Source organism: Pseudorca crassidens, chromosome 7, assembly GCF_039906515.1.
Source record: "Pseudorca crassidens isolate mPseCra1 chromosome 7, mPseCra1.hap1, whole genome shotgun sequence".
NCBI classification, from domain to species: Eukaryota; Metazoa; Chordata; class Mammalia; order Artiodactyla; family Delphinidae; genus Pseudorca; species Pseudorca crassidens.
The window spans coordinates 94,959,223-94,976,190 of NC_090302.1; positions in this window are offsets into that span (position 1 = coordinate 94,959,223).

Genomic DNA, 16,968 nt, shown 5'->3' on the forward strand with positions numbered 1-16,968 from the left:
AATACTGTACTCACTGCCTGCCTAACACACTGTACAGCTGTATTAATCATAGTTGCATTGCCTGCTGCTACTGTTGCTTTTCGTTGTTGTTGTTGTTAGGAAATCCTCCTTAAGAAAGGCATATCCTTTGACAACTCTCTAGATAGGCACTCCCCAAATATTCACTGGCCGCCTTCATTCATCACTTTGTTAACATAAGATTATTCCCTAACTCTTAATTACAGCAGTCATAACAATGACAACTAATCTATCAATTGAAAGCTATTTTAATCGTGATTGCAATTATGGAAACTCTCATTGTTCTTAGTTGTATTTTTATCTTTGAGTTATAGTTGTTATTCATAACTCATACTTGTTACAACCATTCTTCTTTACTGTCAGCTCACTGTGTGACAGAGGAATCCATAAATATCAAGAAACATAAGCAGGAGGAGGGAAAGAACAGCACTGTCTTGATAAAGTCAGAAAAGTAATAGTAACATTGAACCCAAAGAACCACTTACCCAAATGAGCCCTGTGGAGCACAGGTAGGGAGGATCTGGGCCAGGGGGAGACCAGCAGCGGGCAGCTCCCTGGCCTTACTCAGATCTCTCTTCCACGTAATCTTCAGCAGAGAGTGGATTGAAGCCCCACGAACTAGGCATGGCTGGCCAATGACCTGATTCTCCTGAGTCTCCATTCTCACCCATGAAGCTTGGGTGATTCAATTCCCTACAGTAGCCTGCATCAATAAACCCCACTCACCTTAAAAGGCTGTGATGAATCTTATAGCAAATTATATAAAAAATGCCTCAAAAAAACATCAGTATAACATCAATAAGACTACTCCTTATTTATTCTTCCCCTTCAGAACTCCAATTTCCAGGAGTGCAGTAAAATTAGACCCAGTAGCTCTGGGTGTGCTGGACAGCCAGCTAGTGCTCAATGGTCCACAGGGCAAGCTGCAATTCTGAGAACAAAAATCACTAATACAAATTATTAATGAATTCCCAGGAAATCATCCCAAAGGGCTATTTCCTGCATCTCAAGATGGGTTTTAAATGTCACTGTTCTTGAACTGTGTAGGTTCTGATCAGTTTCAGTAAAATCACCTTAAGGAAAGTTGTAACAAGATTCTTCCAAACCAAGAGTGGTTTTGAGCCTTTTGGGGAAATAAATAAAAGCCAAAATCAAAGTGGTGATATTAGACACATTGTCTCTTATTTTGCTGGGAATATTTCTTACAGCTATCCACATGCTTCTTTAAACTGTCTCTTTCTATCACTCAATTGGTAAGTGTTTGTCATAAAAGGGTGTTGAATTTTGTCAAATGGTATTTACATTTCTGTAGGAACCACATGGCATTAAAAAAAATTCCACGTGGAGTTGGGGTCGGGGGAACATACAAGGAACAATGACACAGACAACCATAACGTCAGCCCTCCCAAAGCAAGAACTGCCAAGACTCTATCATATTGCTCCCAATGTTTTCTCTTAAAGACAACACAACTACTGCTGATAAAGTTCCACTTAATCAACCCCCACCTCCAGTCTCTCTCTCCCCACAGGGAACCCCTGTCCAACCTTTCTTTCCTCTTTTATTACACTGTGGATTTTAACCACATTGACTGTTTTGTATTTACATAAAACATATCTATATGGTTATTAAGTCATTCGTTCGTTCTATCTTTGAATTAATTTTGACAGCACATTTTGTTAGAAATCATCTATTTCACATGGATTTGAAGTTTATTCCAATAGCTATACAAAAATCTCTTTGTTTTATAATTCTGTTATCCCATAAATAATGGCCTTTATTATTTATAAAATGTGTTTCCATTCATTTTTAAATGGCTTGTCAAGGGTTTCCTCTTTGTATTGATTATTTCAAGCAAATAAACTCTGTGTTTTAAAATAAAACTATCCTCATTTTCTCTCAGATTTCATTATTTTTGGCCTTTATCTACATTAAGTATTTATTCTACTTTTTTTTTTTTTTGGTACGCGGGCCTCTCACTGTTGTGGCCTCTTCCGTTGTGGAGCACAGGCTCCAGATGCACAGGCTTAGTGACCACAGTTCACGTGCCTAGCCGCTCCGTGGCATGTGGGATCTTCCCGGACCGGGGCACGAACCCGTGTCCCCTGCATTGGCAGGCGGACCCTCAACCACTGTGCCACCAGGGTCTACTTTTTTGGTTCATATTATTTTGTTTGATTTCCTTTCACTGGCCTTGTCTGCTGCTAGAAGACACATTGGGATCCAAGTGTCCTTACTGCCAGAGGTGCTCCTTTACCCTTTACCCAGCCCTCCATACAGGTAGGACCTGCTGGGATGGGGACACCTGTAGCCCTATGGTCCTCTAGCATTAGAAAGGCCAGTGAGAGAAATTCTGAGTCCTGTGGCCACTTCTGTCCAGAAAAATACAGGTAATAAAATTTAAATAGTAAATTGATACACTAAATAGCAGCTCACATATGCCTGAAGGAAAGCTTAGTGGAATAAAAAATAGAACTGTGAAAACTACCCAAGATTCATCACAGAGACAACAAATTATAAATAATTAAAGACAAGTTAGAAGGAATAGAGGAGGATAGAATGAAATGGTGCAACATAGCTCCAATTGAGAGAAAGCAATATTTGAACCAATAGTATCTGAGAATGTTCCAGAACTAATGAAGAGGTGAATCCTCCAGTTTGAAAATTCTATACCTTTTATCTGAACTTAGTGGAAAAATTGATTTTCTTACTAGCATCTACGTTAGAACATTCAACTTACAATGTTTTTTATTTCTTTATGAGAATATAACATTAAAAAGTAATATTATTCCTGAAAGTAAACTTTTATCTTCATCCTCTTGGAGATCAATAGTTGTGCAGGTGAAAAGAAAGCTAGATGGAGCTCACATCTTACCAGCTGGAGTCTTCTTAGTGCCCGATTTAGAGCAGCAGCAGGTTCCTTTGTTGAGAGCTTTATGTGTATTTCAGAGAGGTATTTATAATCATCCAGTGTTAGGATCTGCAACGACAGCTCCATTCTGCATCATGATAGTGTATCAGGGCCAAGGTTTTATCGGGCTTTGCTATTTTTGGCAGATTTCAATTTAGAACACTGAGAAAGGATTTTTCCCCACTTGTGGTTAAATTTCCTCCTAATTAACAAATATTTGTCTGTTAAAATTACAGAAGTTTAATAAGATATAGCTTTTACACATTAGTCATAGAATAATTTGTATTTCCCCTTGTGAAAATTCCTTGACTCCTTTCAAAATTACACTCAACCTCATTTTTTCTCAAAACAAGATTTCCCTACTAAATGTTAAAAACTAAATTACTAACTCATGAATGAACAAAGCCAGCTAGGGAGACTAGTTAGAGCTGTGTATTGTAAGGCAGAAGTTTCTGATCCGTGTAATTGTTTTACCAAAATTACTAAAATGAACTCCTTTAGCCAGTGGTTCCCAGTCCCTGTTGGCTGTCAGAATTAAGTGGGGTTACTTGTCCTTACTTCAAATCATCTGAATCAGAACCTCCAAGTGGTGGGAATGAGGTATTTTTATTTTTAATAAGGTCCTGATGATTGTCAAGGTTGGCAGTAGTTCTCAACCTTGGTTCTCACCTGCATTTAAAAACACCAATGTTTGGGCCACGCACCAAATCAATTAAAACGAAATTTTAGGGACTGGACCCCAAGCATCAAAAGTTAGTTCCTCAGGTGATTCCAGAGCCTTGCAAGAGATTGAGAACCATTGTGTAGAGTAGAGCTATTGATTCAAAAACACGTTAAAACATCCAAATATTGTTTGAGTGGCAATGAGAAGAAGGCACATTTACCTCTAAAAGTAGGAAAAATGCATTTTTTGGAACTAAAATATTTAAATTATGTTTTTAAAAAATCATATGTTTAAATCTTTTTAGTCTATCTACAAATCCCACCAACGGGATGTTTTTTTCACCATTTCTTGTAAGGTTTATAAGCTCCTATATTAAAAAGTAACCACTTATTTTCTTTTAGATGTACATTTATAACCATGTGGTTAACAACCAGGTTTCTCCTAGAAGCAAAGAAATAAACTTTTTTAAGTCAATAATTATTCTTCAGCTGAAAAATTAAATTCCTAAAATCATGAACAGTTATTTAAGCATTTGCAAAACCTCTTTAAGTGAAGTTTTAAAGGAGATTCAAAGAAACACAAATATCTACAATTTGCTACCTTGTTCATGTTAAGGTATAACTTTCAAAAGTAAAAACATAATTGACATAATTAATGTAGGAACTAGTAAGATTATAAAGTGTGTTCAAGTAGTATTTGAAAAGAAAGCTCATTGTAGGCAATTTAATAAAGGAATGTTAGTCTATGATGCCAAGTTATATATAAAACGGTCTAATATCCTGCTGCTCAATAAACTGTATCCTTGGACATTACCTTCTCTGCCAGACTATCTACATCTCTTTGGGTAAAAATCTACAAGTTAGCTGTGACTTCATTAAGTCTGGGACCACTAGCTAGCTGTGAGTAAAGCCCATTTCCCTAGTAAACCTTGGCTGAGCTGCTTAAAACTTCCTCCAAGGGGTATTGGGGGACAACCTGCTCATATTTGTCTTATGTTCAAATTTTAAATAATTTTTCTTATACCCACCATACTTATCAGCCTCAATTTAATTTTATTCTCCTTAAGCTACTTTAAATGGAAACAATTTATGAAGTTAAAAAAGATGTAGCTGTCTTGGCACTAATAGCATAAAACTTGTGATACATGTAATAGATGGATGATCACATTCCCTGACTTGGCCTTAAACTTCTTCTCCACTTGGCTCAAGGCAGCCTCTACCTACCAATTGTCCGACTTGGTACAAACCTCCTTTCCAGGTGAGTTTTAAGGTGTGCTTTATGTCCTGGGAGAGTCCACATTCTCTGGTGTTACGTTGAGTTAAAGATTGCCCACTCAGCTTTCTTCCTGCTGCCAACTCCATTTGAGAAAGCTTGTATCTGTAAATGTTGAATTCAGAAAGCCCGGACTTCAGGCTTCTCTCTTCCCTTCTCTGTGAGCTGCCTCCTGCTTTATGTGGCTCAAATGACCAACGAAATGAAAGAGAACATGTAACTAAGAGGATTGGCTTGCAGCAAATTTTCAATTCTCCACTATCACGTTTTTCTGTGTAAAAGGGAGCAATCTTCCTGGTGGATAGCTGAGAGTCCCAAACAATTAACCTTATTAGTAACATTTTAGAATAATTGACTAATATGTTACTTTATTAATTAAGTAGGTTGTGCTTATATATTCCTTATGAATTAAAGATAATTTTTTTTTCCTTCCCACTGATACTTTGCCTTCTTCCAGCCCTAGTATCCCCTTCCTTTCCTCACTCCAGTAATTCCTCCTACTTCTATCCTCTTCAGGTCAACCTTCCAAACAAACCCCCTGCCTACAAACCTACTCCACTCCCCATTGCCCCCTTCTGGCCCCGCCCCTCTCCTCCCCCATTCTCCTACACCTTCCCTAGCTCTGCCTGAAAGCATACAATTTACTTAGATCTCTCATCCAGACTAGATTTACTTAGACATCTGATTGCTTAAGTCACTAGAGAGTGTCTCAGAATTATCTTGCTACTACAGAAAACTGTAAATTTATACATTTTTCCATTAACAAAAAGGTAATATACAATTATTTCATGTTTTAGGGTTGGATTTTGACTAACAATAAGAAATAATAACAGAAATGATAGGTAATAAAACTACAGGAAAGTCCGTTAGCTTAAAATAGGCTCTGATAAAGATAGCCATGATTGTCGATGATTAAGAATTTACTTAAGACTTCTAGGAAGGATACCAGCATAAATTTCCATACACAAATCTCCTTAAATGAATTTTGAAGAAGGCAACTTCCTCTAGTTTAACTAGGAAATGACTATAACCTCATACTGACAACTTCAAAGCACATTGCTCCTGCTATAATAATATTTTGGAACAACTTGGAAGAAACTGTTTGGAGCTGATTAAACCTGGTGATGCCAGTATGATTTGGCATCAGAGGAATAAGCTTAATGAATCTCTGAAGGCACCTCCACCACCACAGCAGTGGGAGCACAGATGCAGTATGTGAGCAGGGATCAGGCCCTGACTAGAGGATACCCCTTAGCTCAGGCTGACAATGAGGGGGCTCAGGGGAGATACAAAGCAAGAGTGTTTAAGTCTGCTGTGTCTTCCTAAATTAAAAGAAATAAGATTGGATCCAAGCCAACAAACCTGCTGCTGACCAAAGGCAGCCCTGTGGAAGAAAATACTCACTGACCCAGTAAGTAAAAGTCCTGTGAACTGTGAGCAATTGTTCTAAGTCAAATTTACCAGCTCAACCTGCTCAATTGGAAATGGGGAACAAAAGACAAACAACATCCAAATGCAAATACACCTAAAAACATATGCTCAGGCTCACTGGTGTTCACAGGAAATGCAAACTAAATAAGAAGAAAACATTCTTCACTCATCCTATTGGCAAAAAATAAAATCATTAATGAGTTATGATAACAGCAAGGATCGGACACTGGCACTGTCTTCAAAAAATATCAGTCATTCTGTAAATGGTGGAAATCTCATGGGAAAGCAGTCTTTTACTCTAGGCCTCAAATTTTAAAATAGGCTTGCCTTTTGATTGAGTAGCTTAATTTCCAGAAATTTAAGTAGCTTAGTTTTAATCCATAAAAATAATTGCACCTGAGTCTGTGGAGCCATATACATGGTTATTTATTGCTTCTATCAAAAAGCAAGTTCTTATAGAGTGGGCACTACCTCTTATCTTAGCTGGCTGTTTGAAAGAGGTATCTCTTTGCTTTGGACTAGATATCTTGCTAAGACATACTGTAAAGTAAAATGAGTAAGTTGCAGAACAATTTATCTGTTAGAGTACAACGCACCTATGGAGGTATAAATGCATCACTATGTGTGCAGATGTACAAAAATGGAAGAGAAGCATGCAAGCCAAATTCATGACTATGAAAACCTCCAGAGAGTAAGAGTGAGAGTTGAAGGGGGAATTTCCATTTTTCTGTATTTTTCTCTTGTGTTTTTTTGCCTATTTTATAAAATTTGAATGCATTCACAAATTTTATATATATATATATATATATATATATATATATATATATATATATATATATATATATGTAAGAAGAAATCGGGCAGAAAAAACAGTCAGGATTTCTTTTCCTGAAAACTTAATAATACAATTAAATGAATATAAGTACTATTCATAATAAAAGAGAGATAACATAGATATCCAAATAAGTTGAATAAGAATTTTAAAATAACAAAAGTTCAGAAGCTATTAAACTAATTCTAAAAAAATGCTTTGTAGAAAGTTATAATAGTAAACATGTATCTTGTACGTATTATGTGTCAGGGACTATTTATGAGTTTTATAAATATGAATTTACAGAAAACTTATGAGATAGGTGTCATTGTCCCCATTTTACAGATGAGAAAAATGAGGCACAGAGAGTTTACATAATTTCTGTGATGACTCAGAGTTTAAGTAACAGAGGTTGGACTTGAATCTTGTAAATATGGCTTCAGAGCCTACTATCTTAAATTCTATGGTCCAGCACTTCCCATACCTATTAAAATAGAAACAGAAAAACACATCTGTAACATGATTTTAAAATGATATCAGAACAAACCAACAGCCAGTACTATGCTTAACTAAACATTAAATGTTTTTCCAGTTACACCACGAATTTCCCAACCACATGTCAATCAAATCTAGCAAGACAGTAAAATAAGATGGAATAATATTAGAAACAAAATAGTAAAGTGGCCATTATTTGCACATGACCGGATGAAATAACTGGGAAAAAATTCAAGACAAATAACTGAGATTGTTATAAACCTGAAGTTAGTTTATAACATGACAAAATTGATACATAAAATTCAGTTGTATATATATATATATATATATATATATACATACATATATATACACACACACATACATATATATATATATATATATATCACTAGCACAGTTAAAAGATAAAACAAAAATCATTTAAAATAAAAAGAGGAGCTTCAAGATGGCGGAAGAGTAAGACGTGGAGATCAACTTCCTCCCCATAAATACATCAGAAGTACATCTACATGTGGAACAACTCCTACAGAACAGCTACTGAACGCTGGCAGAAGGCCTCAGACTTCCCAAAAGCCAGAAATTCCCCACGTACCTGGGTAGGGCAAAAGGAAAAGGAAAAACCAAACACAAAAGAATAGGGACAGGACCTGCACCAGTGGGAGGGAACTGTGAAGGAGGAAAGGTTTCCACACACTAGGAAGGCCCTTCACGGGTGGAGACTGCAGGTGGTGGAGGGGGGAAGCTTCGGAGCCATGGAGGAGAGGGCAGTAACAGGGGTGCATAGGGCAAAGCAGAGATTCCCGCACAGAAGATCAGTGCCGACCAGCACTCACCAGCCCGTGAGGCTTGTCTGCTCACCCGCTGGGATGGGTGGGGCTGGGAACTGAAGCTCCAGGTTTGTTCGGATCCCAGGGAGAAGACTGGGGTTGGCTGACGGAACACAGCCTGAAGGGGGATAGTGCACCATGGGTAGCTGGGAGGGAGTCTGGGAAAAGGTCTGGAACTGCAGAAGAGGCAAGAGACTTTTTATTGCCTCTTTGTTTCCTGGTGCACGAGGATAGGGGATTAAGAGCGCTGCTCAAAGGAACTCCAGAGATGGGCACGAGCCGCGGCTATCAGCGCAGACCCCAGAGACAGGCATGAGATGCTAAGGCTGCTGCTGTAGCCACCAAGAAGCCTGTGTGCAAGCACAGGTCACTATCCTCACCTTTCCTGGTGGGAGCCTGTGCAGCTCCCACCAGGGTCCCGAGATCCAGGGACAACTTCCCCAGGAGAACACATGGCATGCCTAAGGCTTGTGCAATGTCACGCTGGCCTCTGCTGCCGCAGGCTCGCCCTGAACTCCGTACCCATCCCTCCCCCAGGCCTGAGTGAGCCAGAGCCCCCGAAGCAGCTGCTCCTTTAACCCCATCCTGTCTGAGTGAAGAACAGACACCCTCAGGTGACCTACACGCAGAGGCGGGGCCAAATCCAAAGCTGAATCCCATGAGCTGTGCGAACAAAAAAAGAGAAAGGGAAATCTCTCCCAGCAGCCACAGGAGCAGTGGATTAAATCTCCACAGTCAACTTGATGTACCCTGCATCTGTGGAATACTTAATTAGACAACAAATCATCCCAAATTGAGGAGGCGGACTTTGGGAGCAATGATATATATTTTTCCCCCCTTTTTGCTTTTTGTGAGTGGGTCTCCACATGCTTCTGTGTGTGACTTGGTCTGTATAGTTTTGCTTTTACCATTTGTCCTACGGTACTGTCTGTCCTTTTTTTTTTCTTTTTATCTTTTTTTTTTTTTTTCGTTAGTATAGTTTTTAGCATTTGTTATCATTGGTGGATTTGTTTTTTGGTTTGGTTGTTCTCTTCTTTCATTCTTCCCTTTTTTTAATGTTACTTAAATTTTTTTTTTTACTAAATACTTTTTGTTTCTTATTTTAATAACTTTTTAATTTTATCTTATTTTATTTTATCATTTTCTTTCCATCTATCATTCTTTTTATCCCCCTTTTATTCTGAAACATGTGGATAACAGGCTCTTGGTGCTCTAGCCAGGCATCAGGGCTCTGCCTCTGAGGTGGGAGAGCCAAGTTCAGGACATTGGTCCACCAGAGACCTCCCAGCTCCAAGTAATATTAAATGGCACAAATATTCCAGAGATCTCGATCTCAAAGCCAACATGCAGCACCACTCAATGACCAACAAGCAACAGTGCTGGACACCCTATGTGAAACAACTGGCAAGAGAGGAACACAAACCCACCTGTTAGAAGAGAGGCTGCCTAAAATCATAATAAGGTAACAGACCCCACAAAACACACCTCCAGATGTGGACCTGCCCACCAGAAAGACAAGATGCAGCCTCATCCACCAGAACACAGGCACTACTCCCCTGCACCAGGAAGCCTACACAACTCACTGAACAAACCTTACCCACTAGGGGCAGACACCAAAAACAACGGGAACTACAAACCTGCAGCTGGCAAAAAGAGGACCCTAAACACAGTAAGTTAAGCAAAATGAGAAGACAAAGAAACACAGAGCAGATGAAAGAGCAAGGTAAGAAACCACCAGACCTAACAAATGAAGAGGAAATAGGCAGTCTATCTGAAAAAGAATTCAGAATAATGATAGTAAAGATAATGAAAAATCTTGGAAATAGAATGGAGAGAATACAATAAACATTTAACAAGGAACTAGAAGAACTAAAGAGCAAACAAACAATCATGAACAACACAATAAATGAAATTAAAAATTCTCTAGAAGGAATCAGTAGCAGAATAACTGAGGCAGAAGAATGAATAAGTGACCTGGAAGATAAAATAGTGGAAATAACTACTGCAGAGCAGAATCTAGAAAAAAAGAATGAAAAGTATTGACGACAGTCTCAGAGACCTCTGGGACAATATTAAATGCACCAACATTTGAATTATATGGGTCCCAGAAGAAGAAGAGAAAAAGAAAGGGACTTAGAAAATTTTGAAGAGATTATAGTTGAAATCGTCCCTAATATGGGTAAGGAAATAGCTAATCAAATCCAGGAAGCACAGATAGTGCCACACAGGATAAATCCAAGGAGAAACACGGCAAGACACATATTAATCAAACTATTAAAAATTGAATACAAAGAAAAATACTAAAAACATTAAGGGAAAAACAACAAATAACATACAAGGGAATCCCCATACAAGGGAATCTCCAACAGCTGATCTTTCAACAGAAACTCTTCAAGCCAGAAGGGAGTGGCACAACATATTTAAAGTGATGAAAGGGAAAAACCTACAACCAAGATTACTCTATCCAACAAGGATCTCAATCAGATTTGATGGAGGAATTAAAACCTTTACAGACAAGCAAAAGCTAAGAGAATTCAGCACAACAAAACCAGCTTTGCAAAAAATGCTAAAGGAACTTCTCTAGTCAAGAAACACAAGAGAAGGAAAAGACCAAAAATACCAAACCCAAAACAATTAAGAAAATAGTAATAGGAACATACATATCAATTATTACCTTAAATGTAAATGGATTAAATGCTCCAACCAAAAGACAAAGACTGGCTGAATGGATACAAAAACAAGACCCAAATATATGCTACAAGAGACCGCTTCAGATCTAGGGACACATACAAACTTAAAGTGAGGGGATGGAAAAAGATATTCCATGCAAAAGGAAATCCAAGAATCCAAAGAAAGGAGTAGCAATTCTCATATCAGACAAAATACACTTTAAATCAAAGACTATTACAAGAGACAAAGAAGGACACTACATAATAATCAAGGGATCAATACAAGAAGAAGATATAATTGTAAATATTTATGCACCCAACATAGGAGAACCTCAATATATAAGGTAAACACTAACAGTCTTAAAAGGGGAAATCGACAGTACCACAATCATAGTAGGTTACTTTAACACCTCACTTTCACCAATGGACAGACCATCCATACTGAAAATAAATAAGGACACACAAGTTTTAAATGATACATTGAACAAGATGGACTTAATTGATATTTTTAGGACATTCCATCCAAAAACAACAGAATCAACTTTCTTCTAAGTGCTCATGAAACATTCTCCAAGACAGATCATATTTTGGGTCACAAGTCAAGCCTTGGTAAATTTAAGAAAACTGAAATTGTATCAAGTATCTTTTCTGAACACAATGCTATGAGACTAGATATCAATGACAGGAAAAAATCTGTAAAAAATACAAACATATGGAGGTTAAACAATACATTACTTAATAACCAAGAGATCACTGAAGAAATCAAATAGGAAATCAAAAAACATCTAGAAACAAATGACAATGAAAACACAACGAAACAAAACATATGGGATGCAGCAAAAGCAGTTCTAAGAGGGAATTTTATACCAATACAATCCTACCTTAAGAAACTAGAAACATCTCAAAAAAACAACCTAACCTAACACCTAAAGCAATTAGAGAAATAAAAACAAAAATACCCAAATTTAGCAGAAGGAAAGAAATCATAAATATCAGATCAGAAATAAATGAAAAAGAAATGAATGAAACAATAGCAAAGATCAATAAAACTAAAAGCTGGTTCTTTGAGAAGATAAAAAAAATTGATCAACCATTAGCCAGACTCATCAAGAAATAAAGGGAGAAGGCTCAAATCAATAGAATTTGAAATGAAAAAGAAGTAACAACTGACACTGCAGAAATACAAAGGATCATGAGAGATTACTACAAGCAACTATATGCCAATATAATGAACAACATGGAAGAAATGGACAAATTCTTAGAAATGCACAACCTTCCGAGTCTGAATCAGGAAGAAACAGAAAATATGAACAGACCAATCACAAGCACTGAAATTGAAACTGTGATTAAAAATCTTCCAACAAACAAAATTCCAGGAGCAGATGGCTTCACAGGTGAATTCTTTCAAACATTTAGAGAAGAGCTAACACCTAGCCTTCTCAAACTCTTCCAAAATATAGCAGAGGGAGCAGCACTCCCAAACTAGAGGAATCAGGCTCCTGGACTTCAGACTTTACTAAAAAGCTACAGTAATCAAGACAGTATGGTACTGGCACAAAAGCAGAAATATAGATCAGTGGAACAGGATAGAAGGCCCAGAGATAAGCCCACACACATGTGGTCACCTTATCTTTGAAAAAGGAGGCAAGAGTATACAGTGGAGAAAAGACAGCCTCTTCAATAAGTGGTGCTGGGAAAACTGGACAGCTACATGGAAAAGAATGAAATTAGAACACTCCCTAACACCATACTGAAAAATAAACTCAAAATAGATTAGAGACTTAAATGTAAGGTCAGACACTATCAAACTCTTAGAGGAAAACATAGGCAGAACACTCCATGATGTAAATCACAGCAAGATCCTTTTTGACCCACCTCCTTGAGAAATTGAAATAAAAACAAAAATAAACAGATGGGACCTAATGAAACTTAAAAGCTTTTGCACAACAAAGGAAACCATTAACAAGAAGAAAGGACAACCCTCAGAATGGGAGAAAGTATTTGCAAATGAAGCAACTGACAAAGGATTAATCTCCAAAATTTCCAAGCAGCTCATGCAGCTCAATATCAAAAACACAAACAACCCAATCCCAAACTGGGCAGAAGACCTAAATAGACATTTCTCCAAAGAAGATATACAGGTTGCCAACAAACATATGAAAGAATGCTCAACATCATTAATCAATAGAGAAATGCAAATCAAACTACAATGTTATATCATCTCACACCAGTCAGAATGGCCACCATCTAAAAATCTACAAACAATAAATGCTGGAGAGGGTGTGGAGAATAGGGAACCTTCCTACACTTTTGGTGGGAATGTAAATTGATACAGCCACTATGGAGAGCAGTGTGGAGGTTCCTTAAAAAACTAAAAATAGAACTACCATAAGACCCAGGAATCCCACTACAGGGCATATACCCTAAGAAAACAATAATTCAGAAAGAGTCATGTGGGCTTCCCTGGTGGTGCAGTGGTTGAGTCTGCCTGCCGATGCAGGGGACACAGGTTCGTGCCCCGGTCCAGGAAGATCCCACCTGCCGTGGACCAGATAGGCCCATAAGCCATGGCTGCTGAGCCTGCGCATCGGAGCCTGTGCTCTGCAATGGGAGAGGCCACATCAGTGAGAGGCCCGCGTACCGCAAAAAAAAAAAAAAGAGTCATGTACCACAATGTTCATTGCCTCTCTATTTACAATAGCCAGGACATGGAATCAACCTACATGTCCATCTACAGGTGAATGGAAAAAGAAGATGTGGCACATATATACAATGAAATATTACTCAACCATAAAAAGGAACGAAATTGAGTTATTTGTATTGAGGTGGATGGATCTAGAGTCTATCATACAGAGTGAAGTAAGTCAGAAAGAGAAAAACAAATACCGTATGCTAATACATATATATGGATTCTAAAAAAAAAAAAAAAGGGTCATGAAGAACCTAGGGACAAGACAGGAACAAAGACGCAGACCTAGTAGAAAATGGACTTGAGGATACAGGGTAGGGGTGGGTAAGCTGAGACAAAGTGAGAGAGTGGTACTGTATATTTTGATATACATACACTACCAAATGTCAAATAGATAGCTAGTGGGAAGCAGTCACATAGCACAGGGAGATCAGCTCGGTGCTTTGTGACCAGCCAGAAGGGTGGGATAGGGAGGGTGGGAGGTAGGGAGGTGCAAGAGGGAAGAGATAGGGATATATATATATATCTGATTCACTTTGTTATAAAGCAGAAACTAACACACCACTGTAAAGCAATTATACTCCAATACAAACATTTAAAAAAAATGAGCTTGTTAAAGAAAATGGAATTCAGGCCCACCAGAACTACTGAATCAGAACCTGGACTTTTACAATCTCCCCAGTGTACTTGTGTACCCATGAATAGTAGAAAGGTACATTTCTACCTCGACATGTCTTTTCTGTCTGAGAAATACACACATTTTATCCAGTTTGTTATAAATAAAAACTCAAAATGCAAAATAAAATAAAATAACAACAAAACTAAATAAAATATCTAGAAAGAATTTTAACTATGTGCAGAAACTATTAGCAATGTGATACATGAATAAATGAAGATATAAATGTATAAAATACATGAAAATTTAATAAACATTAGTTTTCTTTTGAAAGGAAGATTTAATATTACAATGATGTTGATACTCCCTAGATTAGTCTAAAACTCCAATCTAATTACAGTCAAAGTCTCAAAGATATATTTTTGCCCCTTGGATAACATGCATTCTAAAGTTCACGCAAACAAACAAGCCTTAGATGAGAGGCAAGATGAAGTTGGGAGAAAAAGAAAAATCTTGAAAATAAAGAGTAATGAGAGATTTTTTTCCCCTACCAGTTCATAAAATATAATATGAAGCTAGTGTGGTACTAGTATACGAATTTCCTCACAGTATAATGAAACAGAATTAAAGACCAAAAAGAATAACAGAATAAAAAGACACACACAGAGCCAGTTAAATATGGTGATGAAAGTAGTTCAAATAAATGGGAAAAGATAGCTCTATAAGTGATTTTTAGGCAACTATCTAGCTATTACACTAGATATCCTAACTTTATTCTAACATCAACATAAATTCTGGATAGATCAGTATGTAAATGTTTAAAGAAACACAAACATACAATAAGAAAACATGAATGCATAATTTTACCATCTAAATGGAAATGATTTTAAGTAGCATACTATAAAACTGATAAATTTTACTTATAAAGATTTTCATGGCTGAAGAAAATGCAGCAATAAGAAAACATCATAAATATGGTTGAAAGAAAATGGTAAATGAGAAAAAACAAAATATACTGTACATAAGTGTTGAATGATTCATTTCTTTCACAAAATTATTTTCACAAAAATAATTCTTCAAAATAAATAAATGGGGGACTTCTCTGGTGGTGCAGTGGTTGAGAGTCCACCTGCTGATGCAGGGGACATGAGTTTGTGCCCTGGTCCGGGAATATCCCACATCCCGTGGAGTGGCTAGGCCCGTGAGCCATGGCGGCTGAGCCTGCACGTCCAGAGCCTGTGCTCCACAGCAGGAGAGGCCACAGCAGTGAGAGGCCATGTACTGCCAAAAAAAATAAATAAATAAAATAATAATAATAATAAATAAATAAATGGAGTTTCTGCTTCTGTTCCTAATGGAAACAGAAGGACTGGATGCCTCATGAGTTAAACAGCAAAAAATCTAAATAGAATATGTGAAGCTATGATTCTCAGATATAGAAAAATTGCCTAGGCAGTAATCCCTGAGAGAAGAGAAACAAATGAGATGAGGACCACAAATGTCCCAGACCCCTACAAAGGGTGTTTCTAGGATGCAGAGAGGGAGGTGAAAGCCCAAGAGATTCACTGAACTGAGAAGACAGAACTCAAATTTCAGGCAGGCCAACATAGCTAGAATTGCAAGGCAAAATACTAGAGAGGATAGCACTTCAGAGGCAGCTGAAAAAATCTGCAAGTCTTTGACTGAACACTGACCTGGACATGAAAGTCAGGGAACTACCACCTGTGGGGAAAGAAACACCATAGAGAAACAGACAAAGCTATCTCCACAGCTCACAGGAGGTTAGGAAGAGTTTCAGTTCCTATAGCTAGCTTGGTAAGGCTGCCTAATAAACTGGGCAGTGAGTAGAGTTCTCAAGAACCGTAGTCAGTAGTGAGATCAAATTTTCTCCTACTAAAGGCACAGTTTAAAAGCAAGCCTCAAAAAGAATAAAGTAAATGTGGCTTAACTGCATTGCAAAACAGAGTTCAAAAATATTTTTTAAATGACAAAAGCCAGCATACATTCAGAATGTTCAGAAACTCATAAAAATTACTAGGCATACAAGGAATCAGGAAAACATGACCCATAAATCTGAGGAAATCGATCAAAAGGGACAGATCCCAATGTGACACAGATGATAGATTTAACATCTGAAGGCATTAAAACAGATATTGTCAATATGTTCTATATGATCAACAAGGTTGCAAAACCATGAGCAAGATTAAGGACAGAAATGGTACTTGTAATCCTAATAGAATTGTTGAAAATTGCTGGAAAAGGGAAAATATTAAAAATAGCCAGAGAAAAAAGACATATTAGTACAGAGGGGAAAATAATCACAGATTAAAAAAGAAAAATGTCTCATAAGAAAAAAATATAAGCCAGAGGAAAATTGAACATCAGCTTTAAAGTAATAAAAGGAAAAAGAAGTTATCCTAAAATTCTACACCCAACAAGAATATTTTTCAAAAATAAAGGCAAGATAAAATAATGTTTTAAGACATACATAATCTGAAAGAATTCATTGTCAGCAGATTTGAACTACAATTTTTTTTTTTTTTTTTTGCTACACTGCGGGGCTTGTG